We start from the raw sequence: 10,666 nt of genomic DNA on the forward strand, positions 1-10,666 counted from the left end.
AACAGCTAACAGATACAGCAAAACACCGCTGTGCTCCAGAACAGGAAGTGATACAATACCGCAGTGAGAGCCAACCACCAGTAGAGGCCAAAGAACTTTTTATTTTGATTAAAAAGTTGATTGGAGAGGGGAAAACTTATACACAGGTGCAAAAAATTATAGGCTGCTCATCTGCAATGATCTCCAATGCTTTAAAATGGACAAAAAAAAAACAAAAAAAAAAACAGACGTGTGGAAGAAAAGGGAAAACAACCATCAAAATGGATAGAAGAATAACCAGAATGGCAAAGGCTCACCCATTGATCAGCTCCAGGATGATCAAAGACAGTCTGGAGTTACCTGTAAGTGCTGTGACAGTTAGAAGACACCTGTGTGAAGCTAATTTATTTGCAAGAATCCCCCACAAAGTCCCTCTGTTAAATAAAAGACATGTGCAGAAGAGGTTACAATTTGCCAAAGAACACATCAACTGGCCTAAAGAGAAATGGAGGAATATTTTGTGGACTGATGAGAGTAAAATTGTTCTTTTTGGGTCCAAGAGCCGCAGACAGTTTGTGAGACGACCCCCAAACTCTGAATTCAAGCCACAATTCACAGTGAAAACAGTGAAGCATGGTGGTGCAAGCATCATGATATGGGCATGTTTCTCCTACTATGGTGTTGGGCCTATATATCGCATACCAGGTATCATGGATCAGTTTGGACATGTCAAAATACTTGAAGAGGTCATGTTGCCTCATGCTGAAGAGGACATGCCCTTGAAATAGGTGTTTCAACAAGACAATGACTTCAAGCACACTAGTAAACCAGCAAAATCTTGGTTCCAAACCAACAAAATTAATGCCTCGCAGATGTGAAGAAATCATGAAAAACTGTGGTTATACAACTAAATACTAGTTTAGTGATTCACAGGATTGCTAAAAAAGCAGTTTGAACATAATAGTTTCGAGTTTGTAGCATCAACAGCAGATGCTACTATTATTGTGAACACCCCCTTTTCTACTTTTTTTTTTACTAATAGCTGAATTTCATAGCCTTAAGAGTGTGCATATCATGAATGCTTGGTCTTGTTGGATTTGGGAGAATCTACCGGTACCTTGTTTCCCATGTAACAATAAGAAATATACTCAAAACCTGGATTAATCTTTTTAGTCACATAGCACTACTATTATTCTGAACACTACTGGAAAAAAAAAAAAAAAAAAAAAAATATATATATATATATATATATATATATTTGTGGAGATAGGGTTTGTGATCAGGTTTTCCTGAAGTAATTCATCTGTAAACTGAAATCCGTAAACTACTTAAAATAAAATATATCTTATGAATGATTTTCACACTTTGCAACATACATTTTGCGAGACCTGCGTTCACATTTGGTGGGATATTTTATTCACAGTTTGCAGAATAATTATTGACGGTTCGCTGATATTCACGGTTTGTGTAAATTTTCATTAATGGTTTGCCGATAATTCACGATTTGTAGCAGATTCACGTTTTGGGGGTCAACATCTACTCTTATAGGTGACAATGTCACATAAATACTGCTGTCTGGTCTCGTCTTTCAGCCTGTCCATCACCACTACAAAACCAGGAAGGGCTCAGAGCCACTCTCTGAAGGAATTCCACATGGACCGTATCCATCTCAGTGCTGTCACACTGTCCTCATGCTGATCCTGCACCTCACATACAGTGGCAAGAAAAATATGTGAACCCTTGAGCTATTAATTTTGAAATTACATCAAAATGTTTTAAAATGAATGGAAATGGTGGTGTGCATCAGTAACTGCACGTTAGTGTAATGCAAATACTCACTAATGTTACTAATCAAAGTCAAGGGATGGATTTATGAACAAAGTATATGATCAAACTCTCCATCCCTAACTTCAGCTAAAAATTAATGAATTAATTAATTTAAAAAAAACAACCCTGTTTGAACCTTCATACATTACAAATTATGCACACCACCCTCACTCAATGCTCTGCTGGACACTGATGTCATCATCTCAGGAGGAAAACACAAAAATAATTAAATTATTCATTAGTTTAAGAATTAAATTGTTAAAATAATAATTTTAAAAGATGTTTTTAAACATATAAATGTGTAAAACAGCAGCTTGTCCAGCTTGTACAAATATTAATATTTTTTTTTTACAGATGTTCTAGAATTTTTCTTATAAGTGGTTGGATATACGGTGCCGTCCAGAAGTATTGGGACATCTGGTGTTTCACACATTTTGTTTATACCATTTCAAATACAAAAATAAAAATTTCTAAAATTATCTTGCCAAGTGTTTAGTGCACTTGGTTTCAGTGCAGAAGGTTCCCGGTTGACAACTTGACATAAATTAATTAAAAATATAAAAGGCCCGAGGGTCAATGGTGCTTCTTGTCTTACTGTATCATTATGATACATGGACATTAACCATGAACCAGCCTCTGAAGGAAGAAGGCTGAGGGACACATGCTGTCAGCACACATCAGAGGTGATTAATTGTTTGACTAATTGTTGATAGTAACTTGGTATTTTGTTACGCAGTATATTTGAATTGTGATGAGAGTTGTGCAGCTCGCTTCTCACTGCCGTGGCGTGCGGACCAGTGATCCTCCACCTGTTGTGAGAAGCTGCTCATTTGCATAAAGTTTAAAATACAGACCTGAATGTGTTGCTGATGGTGTGTGTCTTTTGAAGGATATTGGTTGTAACTGCTGACTTACCTCACCTCTTCTATCCTTCGCAGAGAGTCGGTTTGTCGTGTCCACCTGGGGGGTGGTTTGGCGGTAACAGTGAGTCCAGAAGCGCCGGGCTTCGATCCTTTTGGGCGCTGGGGAGCGTGCCAGCCTTCACTCCACCAGAATGACGCTGTTTTAGTTTTTACACTTTGTTATGCACTAGAGGGTGAAAAAATAAATTGTTTTTGTTATTGGAACCGCTTTCTGGTTATTTTAGCGCTGGGTTCCGTCAGACGCAGGTCCGCTCCTCAACCCGCGTCGACACATAACAGAGGGCTATCACTTACACCAGCATGCAGGTGCCTCAGTGTTGTCCAGCACCAGGAGAAGGCCAAGAGGACCCCACATTTGTTTGGCTGAGTGGTTGGCATCCAGGACTCAAGACAGTTCTGTAGTGTGGTGGATATAGAGATGCTTGGGATGAACAAATGCTCTCATTCTTGACCTGATCTGATAAAACAAGGTTTTTTGGGGGGGCTTCTGCTCTCAAACTTTGGTGTGTCAAAGGTCCCCTAGTGTCCCGATGGCATAAACAGACATTCATAAATTTAGTCCATGAGCCAGTCATGAATTTTGACCTAATCGGTACCACTTAAGGGGAAAAAAAAAACAACACTTAGAAACCAGCCTCAGTGTATCATGCATGGCCTACACAAAAATGTATGATAGCCATCCCAGGGGGGGTAGCTGTAGCCAGGTAGGGGTCAATAAAGAATTAGGGGTCAAAAGTTAAAGTTGCTCCAATTTCAGCAAAAGATGCAAATTATTGGTTGAAATAAAAGGATCAATAAATGCAATAGTTTTGACTGTGTTGAATGCTTTATCTCCAAAGTAAAGGTCAAACAAGGTCAAGATCCATTGAATTCTATGACATGTGGCATATGTTACTGTGTAACATGATAACTAAGCATGACAGATGATGCAAACTATTCCTTTTTATAATCTTATTAACCTAAACAATAATTTGCATAATTCTTTACTGAAATTGGAGCAACTTTAATATTTGACCCCTGTACAAACTGAAATTGACCTTTGTCACAGTTTTTGCTGTTTTGACCCCATAACTCCAGAATAGTCCAAACTATACCTTTTTGGAATCGTTATGGTCAGACAAGTAATGTGATATAGTTTTCAACATGATTGGAGCATTTTTAAAGTTTGACCTTTGTGTAATTCTTCATTGACCCCTACCTGGCTACAGCTACCACCCTGGCATGGCTATCATACATTTTTGTGTAGGCCGTGATACACTGAGACTGGATTCTAAGTGTTGTTTATTCCCCTTAAGTGTACCGATTTGGTCAAAATTGATGAGTGGCTCATGGACTAATTGGTTCAAAATGCTGCAGCCAGACTTTTGACACAAAACAGAAAGTTTGACCACATTAGACCCATTTGGCGTCTCTTCACTGGCTTCCTGTCCCAGTGAGATCAGATTTTAAGGTTCTACTACTAGCCTATAAAATTCTTCATGGACTGGCACCTCCCTACTTAGCTGGCCTAATTAAACCTTACGTACCGGCCCCGCTGTGCGTTCTCAGGGTGCAGGACTACTTTGTGTCCCTAGAGTGAATAAAAAGTCTGCAGGTCACAGAGCTTTCTCTTATCGTGCCCCTGTTCTGTGGAATGAGCAGATTCTGTAGAGACTTTCAAGTCCAGACTTAAGACATACTTATTTTCCCTTTCGTATGGTTAGCATACTGTCATAGTATGTTACTATGCTTTTTACCCTTTTAATTAATTTTATTAGGAAACGGAGCATGTCGTGTCAACTTTATCTAAATTCTGGGTGAATTAATTAAATTCTTTTAGTGAATGTTAGGGCTAGTGGCCGGCGATCACCTTAGTATTTCTTCTGTTTTTCTTGTTGCTTAATGCTGACAAATGATACTGTATTTGTTGTATTTTTGATGCTTGATTCTGCTTTTTTTTCTGTTCTCTCTATTTGAGGTGCAGCTCCATCCAGAGATGGGTGTGGTATCTGTTTCAGAAACCGTCCTGTGCACCAGCAACACTCCTCCTGTATGTTCGTTTTGTGAACTGTTCTGTAATTTGCGTCTGTATCATGGCCCAAGCAGAGGGTCACCCCTTTGAGTCTGGTCTGCTTGAGGTTTCTTCCTCAGAGGGAGTTTTCCTTCCCTTACCAAAAAGTAGTATATGCAAGTATGTTTCAAGTATACTTCTAGTTTACTTTTTATATACTTATCAGTACTATTTGTTGTGAAAGTGTAGGGACACGGACCCACAACAGGGGGCGCAAATGAACGGACAATGGAGGAGTCAAATAACACTGTTTTTACTGTTGTGAAACAGGCACAACAAAGACAACCGATTACAATATGGAGATTGAGCTTAATTACAACGGTGTCGTGTGGGCAGGCTCGACGATAGGAGACGTCTGTCCAAGTCGAACCGGAACCAACCCGATTTCCTCTGCCACCGAACCCCGGGAATACTGGAGCCGCCAAGTCCCGAATTCCCAGGTGGCCACTGCCTCCGCTCGTCGGATCCGGTACTGCTGGCAGGAAACAGAAACAGTCAGGTGTGGATGCGGCTGCACCCAGCAACACGGAGGGTGGAGAGTCCACCTCCACCTCTCGTCAACAACAATCAAGAAATGTAGGAAGGTGAGTACTTATCCAACTGCTGTCTGGTAGTCAGCTGTCCTACAGATAAGAATACACTTAAAGTCACACGTATGTGTAGGCTGAGATGGTTACCTCTTTGGTAAGGCGGCAGCGCCCTCCGGTGCCTGGAGCCCGCACTCCAGGCAGGGCGCCCTCTAGTGGTGGTGGGCCAGCAGTACCTCCTCTTCAGCGGCCCACACAACACTATTTTTTGGTAAGGGTTACCACTGTTGCTCTGGGGGTTGGTAAGGTTAGACCTTACTTGTGTGAAGCGCCTTGAGGGAACTCTGTTGTGATTTGGCACTATATGAATAAATGAAAAATAAATGAAAATGACTTGAGACCCTATGCTGGAACTGCACATCAGTCTGCTGTCACACCCCTTCCACAAAGACAATTATTTGGCATCATTTTAAGCTTTCACCCATATCATCCAGGTCTAGTTAGCTCTACGGACTTGTGTCCCCTACAGGTTATAACCTCCCCGCCCACCACAGGAGTGCTGGTAGAGGTTGAGTCATGTCAATCAACATTCATTCATTCATTATTCCAAAGAGATGTTGCTGGGGTGGGGGCTGGAGCCTGGTCATTGGGCGAGAGGTGGGGTACACTCTGGACAGACCGCCAGTCTATTGCACAGTGGACACACGTAGACAAACACATTCACTCTCTCACTCGTACCTACGGTCGATTTAGAGTCACCAGTTCACCAAATCTGCATGTCTTTGGAATGTGGGGAGGGGGGGAGCCTGACCACCAGACCACCCAGAGGGAACCCGTGCAAACATGGAAAAGATCAGTTCAGAAGTGAACCTGGGACCTTCTGATTGTGCGGCAACAGTGCTAAACACTAAGCGCCACCTCGCTGTCCCAATCAGCATTGTTGTGAAAAAGATGCATTTAAAAAAAAATTGTGGCTTATCATTTTGTTTAATTTTCACTGCATTCTTGGAATGATGTTCAAACTCTTGTGCACAGTACGACAGTGCTTGGAGAGAAACGTCATCACTTAGGGCCTGATTGTCAGACGGTACTATAGTGAAAGGGTTTGCTTGTTTGTTTGTATGGAAGGAACCTCACCTGGTTCTCCAGAGGGGTCTAGTTTCATTAATTGGTCTCACGGGGTAAAGAGGAGGAGACAATGTCCTGTTGACCACTTCAGCCATAGCTACAGTACAATATACATCTATGAACATGACGTCTTCATGTCAACAGTTACACAGCCCCCCCACCTGAGGTACTCATTAGTGAAGTGAATGTGTTTGAGGAAAACTTAGTGTCTACCAGCTGTAGTAAAATGACAAAATGAATCACTTTGAATGTTTTCTTTAACTGTATGACGACATTTACATTTAATGTGACCTATGACCCATGAACCTGTAAGCAAAAGTTATATTATTTTTGGTTTTACTGACATGATAAACCTTTTTTTAATCTTCTACTTCCTGCTTAGTTCAACTTTTCTTACCATCCACATTTTCCCCCAGTTGAAAATACTGAGAAGTAAGAGAGTCATGATTTTGCAATTGTCAAAACTGCATTTTTTTTTTTTTTTGTAAAGTTGTTTTGTTTGTCTCTTTCGTGATGTCTGTGTGTTTCAGAGTTGGAGACGTGGTTTTCGTTCTCTCTGAAATCATTGATTTTGGAGGATTTTTCTGTTTTTTTGTTGGTTTTTTGCGTAAGTGGAGCCTTTATTGTTTTGAGACTCATTTTGGAGTTCAACTACTGGAGTCCGCTAGTCCGTTGGTGGAGTCCACTAGCTTCATTGGTCTGCTAGCCACCAGGGCCTGTTAGCTGATGGACATTGAATACGGCTTGCCTGCTAGCCGCCGGAGCCTGCCGGTTGTCAGAGCCTGCCTGCTTTCTTGCTGCCGGTTTGGAGCCCACCGGGCTACCAACCGTCTGAGTTTGTTGGCTGCTGGACACTGGAGACTGCTGGCTTGCTAACTGCAGGAGCCTGGACTGGTCAATGGGCTGTTAACTGAACTGTCTTTCTTTAGTACTTAAAATTATTTGTTAGGTGATTTCAATTACGTCTTTAACAAGGATGGGTATGAAAGACGTTTTGGACAATTTTGAACTCACTGGAATTTCTGAGCGAAAAGTATGACAATCTTGTCAAAGCCTCTGCTCTGCAGGAAACAAAAATCAAGGTGTTAGCCTTGGAGAACAAGACTTTTAAATTGGAAATTGGCAGCTTGAGAGCAGAAGTTAAACAATCTGGGGAAAGCTGAATGACCTTGGACAATACGGCAGAAGAGAATGCCTCGTGTTTCGAGACATTCGAATATAGCTATGTGTTATTGTATTAGACCCAAATGCTTAACTGTCAAATATCCACCGGCAATCACTGTTAAATTTGTTTGCCGACATGTGCGGGATAAAATATATTGAGTGAGAGGGAGGCCACGTAACATTACAGCATGTGATCTCCAGAACTTTGGTGATGCTTTGAATAACGTCTGTATCAGTGAGTCCCTGACAAGACAAAGCAGGGAACTTTTTAGGGCCGCTCTTGCCTTAATTGAGGTTTGGAGGCCTGAGGAAATCCAGGGTTTAGATTTACATTTGATTTCCTTCCTTGAAAGCTTTTTCAGAGGAACATGAGCATTAATAACTTCACTAAATCTGCTGAAAAAAAGGAAAAAAATTCACTGACATTATTCATACCATAAAACTGGAATGACCAGTCGATTTGTTGGACATCAGAATTTAACCTTAGAAAAGTCTCTTTTGAAGACTTCTTTGTTATGAAATTGAACATGAATTGAATCAGTACAAAGGACATTTGGAAGATGGCCTGTTAGATCATAGTGATATTTCCACTTTGTGTAGAGAATTCAAGTGAATTAAAAATCTATTATCAATAAGTGTAGCAGAATGAATTATAGTTATTTTAGTCAGTTGCAATATGTGTGGTCGAAAAAAGTAAGATGACAGTGTGTTGAGAAATTCACCGTCTTGTAAATGAGAGTCACACTTCATCAAATCCAAATTATAGTCTCCCATGAAAGAAACAAGAGTTTAGATTCCTTATGAATTTTATCTTTGGTTTTATAGAGTTTATCAAGAAAGGGTTAAAGCAAACTATTTGGATGCCTATAAAAAAACCCACACAGAATATTTCTACTTCCCTTGTTTTGAATTTCAACCCAAAGTGATTCCTCCTGGTCAGATGAGGAATTAAGATCACTTTGAATATTATAGTCTAAAATATTTACGAAGTACAGTCCTACTCCTCCCACAGAAGATTTACTTGGCTGAGAAATAAAACTGAAGCCAGGTTAAAAAAAAAAAAAGTATGTACATAATGATGTTTGTATTCTGATTGCCAGGTTTCAGATAAACCCATGATTCAAAACATGAAGCACATGCTGCAGCTTGTCAAACATTTTTTGGAGAAAAGAGAAAACATCACGAGTACATGACTGACCTTACTTGTGTGAAGCGCCTTGAGGCAACTTTGTTGTGATTTGGCGCTATATAAATGAAAATAAATTGAAAAAATTGAAAGTGACATAGCCACAGATCAGCTGTAATGTTTTAGGGAAAGACCGAAACATTTAAAGTGGCACCATTTCAAACAATAATTGCATTCGACAGCTTGACAGTTACTGCGAATTATTTTAGCGCAAATATGACAAATAGTTAAAGGCATTGTGGACTACAGTAATAAATAAATAAATAAATAATTAAACTTAAATAGTATTGAACTTATTGATTATGCAAATTAAACTTAAACTTATTGCAGTGTCTTATCTGTGATAACTAGACTCTACAAGATGTTGAACTGTCTGCAGTGCAGACAGTGCGGTCAGCAAAGCTGCCGAGGCCTCCTTTCTTTTTCCTTTTCCTATTCCCACATGCCCAGGCAGGTGATCTGCAAAGCCCGTCGGCCCATGCACGTTGTCAGACTGTTGGCTCGTGGCCTTCCATCTCAGATGGTCCAGATCTGCAATATTTGAAACAGTTAGATTAGACATACTTTATTGATCTCACAGTGGAGAAATTACGTTTACACTCCAGTTACCTCAGACAGCAATTAGTCCACAATTATTACTTATTTACCATAATAATTGCACACATCAGAATTAAAGGCGACACATACACATTTGACATTGTTTATGTGCACTAAGTTTGAAGAAGTCCGTTATCCAAATTGAGGCAAGTGGGTGAAGGTCACGCAGCAACCCTGAGATGCGCTGCCATCAGCTTGGGGGGGGTGACGTGGGCTTGCAGCTAAAACTGCACCGCCCCGCCGAAGAGGGAAGGAATGATGTTAGCAGGCGCCGGAAAGGGGGGGGTGTTGATGGGGGAAGGAGGGGGGTGGAATGGAACATGCTTCAGTCCTGTGAAAAGCAGTTTACTGTCTTTGTGAGACGAGATAAGAAACAGCCAATGTTCCCCAGGCCGAAACAAATCCCTCTGAAGGAAAAATAGTCGGGCAATTTGACCTCCAGGCTTGATAAGCCGCCCTCTGAAATCTTCAGCTTCAACTGCAAGGCACGCATCTGCTCCAAGATGTCATCCAATTTGCGTCTGAGTTCAAGAGTCATCGCAGTCTGAGAATGCACTGCCTTGCCAACCTCGTTAATCATGACGGACAAGCGAGGGGCCGTGGTTCTTGATGCTGCCATCTTGCCAATTTTCCGGTAGATCAGGGCAGCACATAAGCCAAAAAGTACCAGCCCTGCTACCATGAGACCAAAAATGAATAAATCCTCGACGTCCTCAATGGAGAAAGGCGCCAAGCATGCAACACGCCAAGACCCCCAGGAGTTGAGAACACAGCCCGCAGGATACGTTCCATCTGGGCAGGTAGGATCCCCCGGTCCTGACCTTCTTGTAGAAAAAAATGATGTCAATAGCGTTCAGAGACCAGCTGATCAATTCCATGGTTAATCCAATAGTAGTCCAATAGATGTTGGGAAAGTGTAGTGACATGGACCCACAACAGGGGGCATAAATGAACGGACAATGGATGGGCCAAAAAGATAACAATTTACTGTTGTAAATGTGCACAACGAAATACAGACAATCACAGATTTTGAATTCAGTCAATATATAAAGGTGACGTGTGGGCAGGCTCGAGGGTAGAAGACGTCTGTCCAGAGAAGAGCCGGGTCCCACACGATTTCCACTGCCAACGGATCTGGAGCACACTGGAGCCGCCAAGTCCCGAATCCCCAGGTGGCCATCATCTCCAGCTGTCAGACCTGGTACTGCTGGCAGGAGGCAGAAACAGTTATTGGTGGGTGTGTGTGTACACACCCAGTAAAACAGTCAGCAACAGTCTCTCCGTT

Source organism: Thalassophryne amazonica, chromosome 14 (assembly GCF_902500255.1).
Source record: "Thalassophryne amazonica chromosome 14, fThaAma1.1, whole genome shotgun sequence".
In the NCBI taxonomy this organism is placed as follows: domain Eukaryota; kingdom Metazoa; phylum Chordata; class Actinopteri; order Batrachoidiformes; family Batrachoididae; genus Thalassophryne; species Thalassophryne amazonica.